We start from the raw sequence: 12,156 nt of genomic DNA on the forward strand, positions 1-12,156 counted from the left end.
GCATATTCTTAGTCATAGGTAGCAAGGAGGTCATTGCTAGCCCTGCATTACCACCAAACTTCCAACTAAGCATGGCATTCCCTTTGCCTTGGCTATGTAACAAATATTTTTGTCCACAAACCCCATGGTGTCACCTACCCTAGACTGTGGGTCTGGCTAAAAACTGACACAGTCATTGACCCTTCTTATCTTTACATTACTGGCCCTGATAATTAAATGGTGTATTTCTCAGAAAAGCATGATTCCTTTACCATTCTATTAAATATGACTAGTGAAAGTTTTAGTGCAATCAATAGGTTGGTTTTTCTGCTTAGGTCTCCCTTTACTCTTAAGCTCTTCCTAGTGAGATTTCTTTTCACCTGTAAAGGAAGCTTCTCCTGAGGTGACTATAAATAGAGATCAGTCTCTTCTTACCATCTCAAATTCCACAATTCTGACTGGGTAAAGGTAAGCACCCATTATTTGGAAGTACTTGTAGTGCTATTTGCATTTAGTGTGACAATTTAGGAATAGCTGGTATGTTGCACAAAAAAAAATCCCTTCTGGTACATTCTTTGAGAACTTTTTTGGTTTCCCAGAGAGACTTCTGTCCAAAAGGCTAATAGTATTATAGTTAGATTTTTCATTTTCTAAAAAGAGTCACTGGATTATTCAAGGGGAAATTTTCTTTTTTCAAGAAGAGATTCTGAAAAAACAAAGGCATGTGAGGAAGCATTGTGGGAAAATGGTAGATTTGAGTGTGAAGTTTTCTCACCCTCCTAATACTCCCAGAAACAACCAAAAATAACTCCACAGAATGAAAGCTAAAAGCTGCAAAAACACAAAAGAGTCTGAAGTGAAGCTGAATAGCCTGGGGAAAATAGGGAGGAAGATTTCTGGCTGTCTTGGCCTCAGTCCCACCTAGGCCAGGAGTGGAATCAACAAGGTAAGGCCTGAGGGGAGGGTTATCAATCTCACTTTGTTTGCTGAGTCCTTGGAGTCTCTAACCCAGAGGATGCCACTGGAATCTTCAGGCAACCAAGACTCTCATATCCAGCAAAGTTGGGCATAATTATGAAAGGCAAAAAAAATGGAAATTCAATAAACTAAATAACTTTCAACTATTCCTAGGGGAAAATGCAGAATTCAGCAGAAAATTTAATCTATAAGAAATATGGAAAGGTAATGAAAAACTAATCATAAGCAACTCAAAAAGTCAAATTGTTTGATTCTTACATGGGAAAATATCAATGGACTCTGGGAATGGTATCATTGCCTGAGTATTTTGAAGGGACATGTATGGATGGAAGACTTGGGATCAAGTTAATATAATGGAATGAGCCAAAATGGTTGTAGAATAGATCAGGAGATGATAGGTGCAATGGCTATCTTTTATGGAGGAAAAATTAGTAGAGGAACTACCACAGAGAAGAGGAGGAAGAGATGGAAGACTGGTGGTACTAGAAGCCTATTCTCATCAGACCTGGGATAAGAGAGACCAACATACACAATTAGAAGGGTAAAAAAAAGTTTTAATATACTGAGAAACAGGAGACAAGGCAGGGAGGATAAGGGAGAGATTGGAGAAGAAAATGCACATCAAGAGGTATGAAGGGGTAAGGTGAGGGGAAAGAGGGGATAAGATAGGTGAAAGATTTTTAGAATGGAACTCATATCAAGTAGGATGGCACAGCTGTAGGGATAAGGAAGAGGTTTTTTAAGGTGGATAAAACAAGAATTAAAAGGTAAGAGACAAGAGACAAAAGAGGGACCTCTGGAAAAATTGGGACAATTTGGAACTAGTAGGACAAAAAGAGAATAAGTCAGGATTTGGGGGAAGGGGTCTGAATTGGAGCGGTATTAGTCAAAGAAAATTGGACATCTGAGTAAGGATATGGCAGAAAGAAAAAAAAAGGAAGGACAAACAGTGAGGAGGAACAGAGTAGATGGAAATACATAGTTAGTCACTATGATATTGAGTGTAATGAGATGAATAAATCCATGGGAAGAAAATGAGTAATAAAAAGGATCAAAATCCAGTACCTGACTAAAGAGTTTAACTTGCATTATTTTGGTTAATTTCTTTTTATATCTTTTAGTATAAAAGTAATTAATCTTATACAGTGCTTTAGGAAATATAGATAACTAGAGTGTTAGAAAAGTTAGTCCTACACATGTATAACCCAAAGGAATTATGCATTGGCTACCAGAATGGGGTTGGGGAAGGGCAGGGAAAGAACAAGAATCATGTAACCATAGAAAAATATTCTAAATTAATTAAATAAAATTTTCAAAAAAAATAAAAAGAAAAGTAGTTAGTCCTAGTTGTTAACTATGATAGATAAGGAGAGAGTTAACATAAGAGCTCCTGTAGTACATTTTCTTATGTTAAGTACACATCTTTACTATCTCCTGATTCCTAATAAAGATAACAGATGCAATCATATATAGTTGGTTGTAAAATTGGGAATTTGTTACTAGTATTTGTTTTCTAGGAATGTTTATTAATAGTAGGGTCCTCACATTTTATGATTCTGAGAGACAACTTTGTGTATTTTTAGTTGCTTCTTGAGAATTATTGTTTGTTATAAAATCTATGAGTCTTTTCCTAAAACATTGCCTGAGGGTATTAGTGACAGGTTAATAAAGTGCTTAGACTTTGTACTAGAGTTTATTGACTCTAGCTACCATATTTTGACTGTTTTGTTTGTTAATCAGTATAACTGTGAATATCCAGGAGAGGTATTTTCATCAGATTGGGAATCCAAGTAAAGAAATCCAAAGGGAACTCAAAAGCAGAGGGTATTTATATTAGCACATGAAGGAAATTTACATATTTAAAACAAATTGTAAACTATGTGGATTTTGTGAGTTTGCACATAATTTTTATGCACTTATTAAGTTAAATGGGTTTTTTGGGGGGGGGTGGTGTTTATTAGGTATCTAATATTTAAAAAGAAGAGCACTTGACTTATGGGGAAGATAATCTCTTAAGAGTTAGATTTCTTTATGTCAACGTGTCCCTGTGTATCTTTGGCATCGTATTTGGAGACTTCTAATAAGGTCCAAACTGAATATAGCAACAATTAAGGTCTGTAAGTGGAATTTAGATGAAACGAACCAGTCATTTTTTGAGCAGAGGATGTTCTTTGTCAAGCAAAAAAGATATAATATTCAGGAGGCTAGTAACTGAAGTCTCACATATTATAAATAAACATTATCGATTACTACCTCAAGCCTTTGAATGTTTTCTGTTGATTTTTTGTCTATACATTTGTTTTATGACTTGGTGTTTGAGACTTTTTTATCTGATGGGAACCAAAGGGAACTTATATACTTTTGAAAGAACTTTTACTTGAAAAAGAATCTCAATTTCAGATTCTGGCCAAAGTCTAGGAGACAGACAAGATAAGAGGGAGCTTTTGTTTTGTATCTTTTTTAACTAATGTAAGACAAAATTCATGAATAAAATGTAAGTTCTCTACTCTGATTCTCTAAATTGTTCAAGTGTTTTATTTCATAAATGCTGAACTATTCTGGCACATTTTGGGTTAACTTTCTTTAGAATTTGTTTAAGATAACTGAGACCACAGCTGTAAAATGTTACAGGGAAAATGACAGTCAGGTATCTTCTCCTTCTTTGTCCACCAAATGATAGATTTATTGTTTTAATAAGCTAGGAGAGAAGGGTCTTTAACTGGTTATAGAGGCAAATTTGAGGCAAGTGGCAATGAAGTTTCATATTGAAGAAAACAAAATTGGGTGCAATTTTCCATTTTAAAATAGATCTGGAACTAAGAAACTGCCTGCCTAATTGTAACTCTTTCCAAGTTTATGTAAATTAAAGTTTACATACATCAGAAAAAAACCACAACCAAAAAATAAATGGGTTTGATTAAAAGTCTAATTGCATTCTTAGGAATATAATAAATTATAACTAAATACTGATAAGTTTAGGAATAACTTTTTGAAAAAAAGGTGTTCTGAAAAAGAGTAATTTTGCTGTAAACTATGAGACCCTAGCCTGAATTTGTAATAAATTCTGTATTTGAATTTTAAGAATTATCTTACTTCCTTCCTTTAAAAAAAGGAAGTTTATTTAAGGGAGCAACTTAAATGTAAGTAAAATTTGATTTGGAAAAATGCTTCATGTTGCTTCTGTGAATAATATATCAAAATTTATTGTTATAGATCAGATTTTTATAAGCTGTTTAAAAGTTTTTATATTTACTAAGGATGCTTTAATGGATTTGGAGGGCTAGAGAATAACAGAATTAGCAATAATTCAATATATATATATTAATGGCAGAGATACAACTTAAGGAACAAGATTGTAATAAATCATTTTGTTTAAATGTATTTTTAAAATGTATGTTTTTTTAAAAAGGAAGGATTCAATAATGCAAAGAACATGGGAGAGAGAACAAAATAAAAGCTAGTTTAAGATAAGAATATGAAAGAAAAAAGAGGTCATGGAAAGGGTATAAAAAAGAAAATTTATACTGAAAAGAGGCTTGAAGGAGTTTGAGGTTTTGTTCAAATAAGGATATGAAGAACTTTATGTGTTTGTTTAAGTACCTTGGTTTGAGAGTAAATAGTTATAAAAGGTAGGAAAGTAAACTGGAAGCAAAATGTTCTTTTTGAAACTTTAAAAGTTTTCATATATGTACTCAAACTAATTCAGCATATGCTCAGAATTTATTCTACTATTTGATATTAGGACAGACTCATAGGCAGTAAAAACATGGACCAGACAGACCTAAGTTACCCTCTGGTCTCGGAAAATTTGTTGGCTGCCTGATCTTAAAAATTGTTAGCTATGTGATCTTAAACCAAACCATGTTACCTAAGTTTTTCAGACTATATCATGAATAAAGATGGTGCCTGACATAAATTTGAAATTTTGTTTTAATAGAAATATGGGATTTGGGTTATAGATTAAATTTTTTAAAGACTGATGTTAAATTATTGAAAACTATTCCTTTAGAAATACATTAGATAATGATAATGTTTTACTATGAATTTGATGTAGCAGAGATCTCTTTACAAGGTCCTCATCTGTTTAATGAAGAGTTCTAAGACCTAACAAGTTCTATAAGTAGAGTAAGGTATTTTAACAATAACACAACATTTAACCAAGTATATCTTGAACTGGCCTAAAAAGGCATGTATGTATGTAAATAAATATGTGCAGATATGGATATATTACATATAATACAGAATTATATATTATATTGTTATTATATAATATGTATATATACAGACATATATCCTGGTAATTTTGCTTTGTGATTCATTTGGTCTATTTGCTTTCATTTGGCCTATGTGCATGTTCTTTTTTTGTTGTTGTTAATTGGGTCTTTATTAAAATGTATTTTGTGCATCATAATGCCTTTCCAAACGCAGGATATGAATTTAAAAACAATTTGCAATAGAACAAATGAATTTCTATGTTAGATGATTTAGAAATACATTTGACTATATTAATATCATCTGATTAGTAATAAATTTTCTATTTTAAATTCATATTGTGAATATTATCTTATTTTCAAATTTTATTATACTGTAAATTCTGGGAAATTATTATGTAAGAAACTCTGTTAAGGGATGATAAAATTATATCTTTGGAGAGTTTTGTTCATTCTGATTTTGATACTGTGAAATTATTAATTAGTTTTTAAGAGGCTACATTCATAGTTTTAAACCTAGTAAGTATTTAATTGGATTTTTTAAAGGGAAAAATAACAGATGCGTACTTCATGGGGGAAAAAAAAGAGAAGGAAAAGGACTTTTGTAAAATTTCTCCTTATTTGTAAACCTGCTTGAGGAATAGCATAACACCTTATCAGCCCTGGGAGAAAGGGAAGGAGATGTTGGAAGGAAAGGAAATTATAAACTGCTTTATTTACAAACACAAATTTTGACCTATAAATTTTCTACAACACTCCTGGACAAAGAGAGGAAGGAGAATGTCTATGTAATTTGTAGTAAAGAGTTACTTATGTGATGATAATTTGTATGGAGTTATACCTGAAATAGCATATACTAATGTTACATCTTGTACCAACTTGTTCTTAACAAACTACAGTCTTAAATATTTTATTTTGTTTTGGGGATTAATATATAATATCTTAAGTGATGACTATCTGTTGCTCTTTAAATTATTGTCAGGGTTTTTTTTAGGACACTTTTTGAGTAAGTTATAATTTAATCACTGTCTATGTGAAATTGCAGAATATAATTATTTTATTGATTGATTTTAGACCATGATGTGTTTAAACTGGAGACATGGAATGAGCAAAACAAAACAATACTGAGTGATTTTAAGAAAGTTGAACATATTTTTATTTTTAGTTCATGTATTGCAACAACATGAGAAGAGTAACAACATTAGCCAAACCTAATGAACTAATAAAACTTGTTATATGGGGTGAAATCTCATGGGACTATAATCTGATATTATTTAAAATTTTTATTTTAGGTACATCTGATTAATCACTAAGCCAGTAATTCACCATTCAAGGGAAATGTGACAATGGGATGCTCTGTGGGATGTCTGCTCAATGGAAAGTCTCTGTGGGAAAGGTTGAGGGGATGACCTTGGCATGACTAAAGGAAGAATCCTTTTGACTCAGTTTCTTCATTGTTTTACTTCCTTTTTAAACAGGAATCTTTCTCACCCAGTTAAATTCTGAGCCTGGGTTTGATACCCTACTGATAAAGTGGAATTTTGATGAATAATTGCTTGTTCAAAAACTTAGCTGTGAATTTTATCTGAAATCAAACAGTACTAATGATGCTTTATCCTATTATATTTGTGTACAGTCTTTCTGTTTCCTTGGACTTGAGCCTTGGGGATCAATATTGATGCTGTTAAAATTATGTCCCTCCTTTACTTCATAGCAAATCTCTCTAAACAAGGCAAGTTGAAGTGTGATTTTTAATACAATCAATCTTGTTGTTGTGATACCTTAGCATTCATGTTACCTATTTTCAATTTGAGCTTATAGTCATTTCAATATCTTAAACTACTAAACAGACTAATACTAGGACTTGTCATCTGCCTGTTAATATTTGTATATTTATGTATAAAATAATTACGTTAATGGGAATAATTAGGTTTTGGGACCAAAATATCAGTTAATTAATAAGATTAAATCATAAGCATCTTCAATTTAATTTTAAAACTAATTCCAGTTTAATCAGTAACCTTAGAGAATAATTTATAGATTATTTTGTGTTACCTCAAAGGGAAAGTCTGTTTTACTTGGGTTTATCATTTAATGTGGGATTAACAACTCTATGTAGCATTTTCCTAAAAGGCAAATATATTTTATTATGACAACTCATTTGATATGCACTATTTTGTATACAATTTGGATTTAAATATGTAGTAAATCTACACATTTCATCATAAGCCTTTTGTTACTATTGGAGTATAGTTAACTTTTAAATTAAATTTATTTATGGCCTAATGGTCATCTACTTAAAGAGAATGTTGTTACTTATGTTTTTATATAAACATTAGATCCTTATCAGTCTTTAATTCTCCTAAAAGGGGAATTGAAGTGAAATTAATTGGTATTTAAATTTGAAAGTCTATGCTATCTGTCTTTGGAGAAAGAACTATTGGAGTATAAATGCAGATTATAACATATGATTTATCATTTGACTATTTGGGTAATTTTGGTTTCATATGGTTATTCACCTACAAAATTGAGTAATATGGAAATGTGTTTTGCTTGATAATATATGTATAACCCAGACTGAATAGCTTGTCAATTCCAGAAAGGGGGAGGGAAAAAAGGAATGAATCATATAACTTTGGAAAACATGTGGACATTTGTTATTAAAATTAAAGAAACTAAATAATAAATAATTTCAGAATTCTAAATTGGATGGAAAATGTTTAAGAGTGCAACAAGATCAAATTATATGTGTATCTTAAAAGATTTTCAAATATTTAAAAGACTTTCAGAGTTCTGCCTTCTGTGGTCCTTCAAACAAATTGTTTTTTTTAAATTGGTATTTTAATTCCTTACTATATCAACATAGCAATTGGCCAGCTTACATTACAAGGATTTAAATGATAAAAGCATCAATGCCAATTTAGACAATCACTCTTAGCCATAGCTTGCATATCTACTTTAGTAAATGTGGTCATTGACTAGAAAGGCTCATTTTATAAGTCAGATCCCCATGAACATTTTTTTTAGGATTCTTCAGCATGTCATTCATCGTACCTACTTCAGGTACAGGGTTTAAATAATGATAGGAACATGAAGGGATATTTAAGAATTTAAATTCTCTGAAGATTCAAGTGAACTACAGGTTCCTAATTTAACTTTTTATAGTTTTAGTGCTAATAAGTTTAGAATCACGATGTTTAAGTTGGTTTTTACCACATGAACTGAATATTAGAGAAGTAAAATTTAGTAAGCCATACTAAACTGTATTGAGATGTGCTTTGTAAAATATTTTAGAAGGCACATTAAGAATTTCTATAAGTGATATAGAACCAGCGAAGTAATTCTACTGAAGAGGAAACTCCTTCAGAGCTTCCCCCAGAATGCCCAATAGAAGATAATTTCCCAAAGACCAAATGGATACTTGGGACAATTGGGAACCAAGATGAAATGAGCTTATTAAATGGATGCTATAGTGGTTAGGATAGAAGAGGACTTGGTGATGTTAACATCAGTGTAATTTGGGGGTGGGGGGCTTTTTACTTCATAAACTCAATGGCTGCTGAGTTTTCTTTAAGTTAACCTTGAAACGTGAATTTCCTCATTCATATTAGTCCCTGGTTTTAGAGATTCTTACTATAACCTGTGGTAAAGTCAATCTAGCTTGGTATTCTTACAGTAATTAATCATTAGAAATTGTTACAGTCCTATACCAGATCCAGAGACACTACCATCTTATTCTCTTCAATGACTACTGGAGGAATCTCTTCTCTTGGTTTACTTAGCTGCAAGAAATAGCCTGTTTCATGTTCTTAGTGAATAGACACTTAGTGCCCTCTGCCTTATAATGCTTTCTAAACTTTGCATTAGTGTTAAAGTCTTTCTTAAAGTTACAATGAAAAATTTGATGTCTTTGAATTGTTAGTAATGACTGCTAGAGATATCACAAGAGTGAGTCACTTAGAGATAAGGGATTGATGAGATATCACTGTCTCTTGTGGATCAAAGGGAGGAACTGAAAAGTCTAAATTGAATTTATATCACTTTTATTGATTCTATTTCCAATTAATTGATTTTCCCCTATAATTGTCTGAGTCAGAGTGATTTATCTCTGAACTTAATTCAGAATTAAGCCAGTTTGTAATAAATAGGTTAGATTTAGAAATCCAGTTCTCTTGCTAATCATTATTCTGTTCTTAACTCAAAGAATGTAGCTAACCTTATAGGTTGCAGCTTGCTATAAAGGAGTTAAATCTAATATCTTTACACCATCAAGCTATCCTTCAAAGGTGTCTGGTTTGCTGTCCCAAAAGTCTTGTCCATTCTCTCTAAACTTTGCAACTGGACTCAAACAATGGGCACTTCTTAGTCACAGGGAAGAAGAAGAAGGTCATTGCTAACCCATCACTACCACCATCCTTTCAACCAATCATGTTGTTCCCTTCACCTCACTTTTATAACCAATCATCTTGTCCACTGCCTCATGATGCAAACTTCCTGGTACTATTCTTTGTAGTACACTGATAAAAAAAAATTATTTGCTTTTTCAATTCCAGGTCTTTAGTTAGAAACTGAGGCAACTATTGCCCCATCTCATTCTCAGGTTGCTAGCTCTGATAATAAGATGACATCTTACTCAGAGAAACGTACCTCAGTTTGACTTTTTGTTAAAGTTCACTCATGATACTTTCAAGGAGCAAGTATCTATTCATTTTTATGGCTGCAGTCATCTTTGAGTCCAAAATTAATCTGACACTGCTTCTATTTCTTCTCTATTTTCCAGGAAATGATGAGACTAGTTGTCATGATCTTTAGGGTTTTTTATATTAAATTTAAAGTCAGTCTTTACACTCTCCTCTTTCACCTTCATCAAAAGACTTTTTAATTCTTCACTTTCTTCATTCAGAGAAGTATCATATGCATATCTAAAATTGTTGATATTTCTCCCAGCAACATTAATTCCAACTTTTGATTCATCCAGCATTTCACATGATGTACTCTGCAATTAAGTTAAATAAATAAGGTGACAATATGCAGTCTTGTCATATTCCTTTATCAATCTTAGACCTGTCAGTTGTTCCATGTTCAATTCTAGCTGTTGTTTCTTGAGCCAGATACAGGTTCCTCAGGTAATAAGTAGGATGATCTAGTACTCTCATCTCTTTGAAGACTCATCACATTTTCTTATGATTCACACAGTCACAGGCTTTAGGGTAATCAATGAATGCAGTTTTTTTCCCCCTAGCATGCCCTTACTTTTTCCATAATAAAGCAAATGTTTATCATTTGGCCTCTAGTTCCTCTGCCTCTTTGGAAACCAGCCTGAGCTTCAAGTAGTTCTCAGTTCACATATTGCTAAAAACTAACTTACAGAATCTTAACCATAACCTTGCCGATATGTGAAATGAATGCAGTTGGTCAGTAATTTGAACATTCTTTGGCATTTCTATGCTTTAAGATTGGGCCATAAACTCATATTTTACAGTTCAGTGGCCACTCTTGAATTTTCCAGATTTTCTGGCATATTGAATACAATAACTCAGCTAGAATTTTGTCATCTCCCCTAGCCTTATTGTCACCAATGCTTCCTAAGATCAATTTGACTTGTTTTCCAGCATATATGGCTTTAGATCTATAAAACCACAACCTCATGTTTATTGTTGATTTTGAGATCTCTCATCTATAACTTCTGTATATCCTTGCCATTGCTTCTTAATTTCTTCTGCTTCTATTAAATACCTACCATTCTTGTCCTTTAATCATGCCCATTTTTACATTTTTATATCTTTAAATTTCTTGAAGAAATCTCTTGTTTTTTCTGTTTTGTTGGTTTTTTTTTTCTATTTCTTTGTTCACTTAAGAAGATCTTATTTCTCCTTGCTATTCTCTGGTGTCCATTTGGGTTGTTGAAAAAGAGCTTTTAAATCTAGGAATAAATATTATTTTGTGTAGCTTGATTTTTTATTTCTATTTTTGTATGAGTTTTTAAATATTTATTTAATTTATTTATTAATTATTTATTAAATATTTATATATCAGTATACAGATATAATTTATACATTTATAATTATACAATTATGGGAATACACACATTAAAATATTTTGTGATAAAATAGTTTAGTGACAACTGCCATGTTCCATGTATTTACATGGATTATTTCTGCTTAACTAATGTAGCAATTCTTTAGCTTCTTCAGTATCACTCACATAATATATTTCTGGCAAGTAATGGGCATTCAATTTAATTAAGAATTTTTAGCACTAGAAAGGAATAGAATATATCAAAATATGCAGGTAAAAGAAACCTAAGAGATTATCCAATCTAATCTCCTTTTATAGAGGAGAAAGCCAGAGCCCAGAGAAATGAAGTTATGTGACCAGAACCATAACTAAACACTAGTAAGAACTCAGGGAGTTCAGTAATACAGTGGGTAGAGTACTGATCCTAGAGTCCGAAAAACCTTAAATACTTACTATCTATATGAACCTGGGAAAGTCATTTAACCTCTCTGCCTCAGTTTCTTCAACTATAAAATGATGTAATAACAGCACCTACCTTTCTGGGTTGTTGTGAAGATTGTGAGAAAAATCTATATAAAGCACTAAGCACAGTGCCTGACATATGGTGCACATTTAAGAAATGTTTGTTTACTTCTTTCTATTCTTCTTTCCTTCCTTCCTTACTTCTATTCCACTCTGCAAAACTTAATAGAATTATTCTATATGCTGGTCCTAGATTTAGACCTTATTCTGGGAAAGTATTTCATTATAATCATTTAGAAGTGGAATGAGTAAACTTGGAGAAATCTATGAGAAAAACCACAATCCACATTCAGAGGAAAAACTGTGGGAGTAGAAACACAGATGAAAAACAACTGTTTCAATACATGGGTTGAGGGGATATGGTTGGGGATGAAGACTCTAAATGATCATCCTAGTGCAAACACCAACAACATGGATCAAGGACACAAGCAATACCCAATGAAATTGC

At 32.1% G+C, this 12,156-nt stretch overlaps 1 protein-coding gene across 3 annotated transcripts in view; it reads right to left on the reverse strand.

Moving 5' to 3' along the window:
• CNBD1 (cyclic nucleotide binding domain containing 1) overlaps positions 1-12,156 on the reverse strand; it is a 634,668-nt gene that overhangs the window by 603,044 nt on the left and 19,468 nt on the right. Inside the window, exon 2 of one of the 3 annotated variants that reach the window (XM_007488074.3) lies at positions 9,816-10,164. The exons of the other annotated variants lie outside the window; for them this stretch is intronic. The gene's annotated coding sequence lies outside the window, so the exon portion shown is untranslated. The remainder of the gene's footprint in view (positions 1-9,815; positions 10,165-12,156) is intronic. 3 annotated transcript variants of the gene reach the window in all.

The sequence above is a fragment of the Monodelphis domestica genome, chromosome 3, assembly GCF_027887165.1.
Source record: "Monodelphis domestica isolate mMonDom1 chromosome 3, mMonDom1.pri, whole genome shotgun sequence".
Taxonomy (NCBI): Eukaryota; Metazoa; Chordata; class Mammalia; order Didelphimorphia; family Didelphidae; genus Monodelphis; species Monodelphis domestica.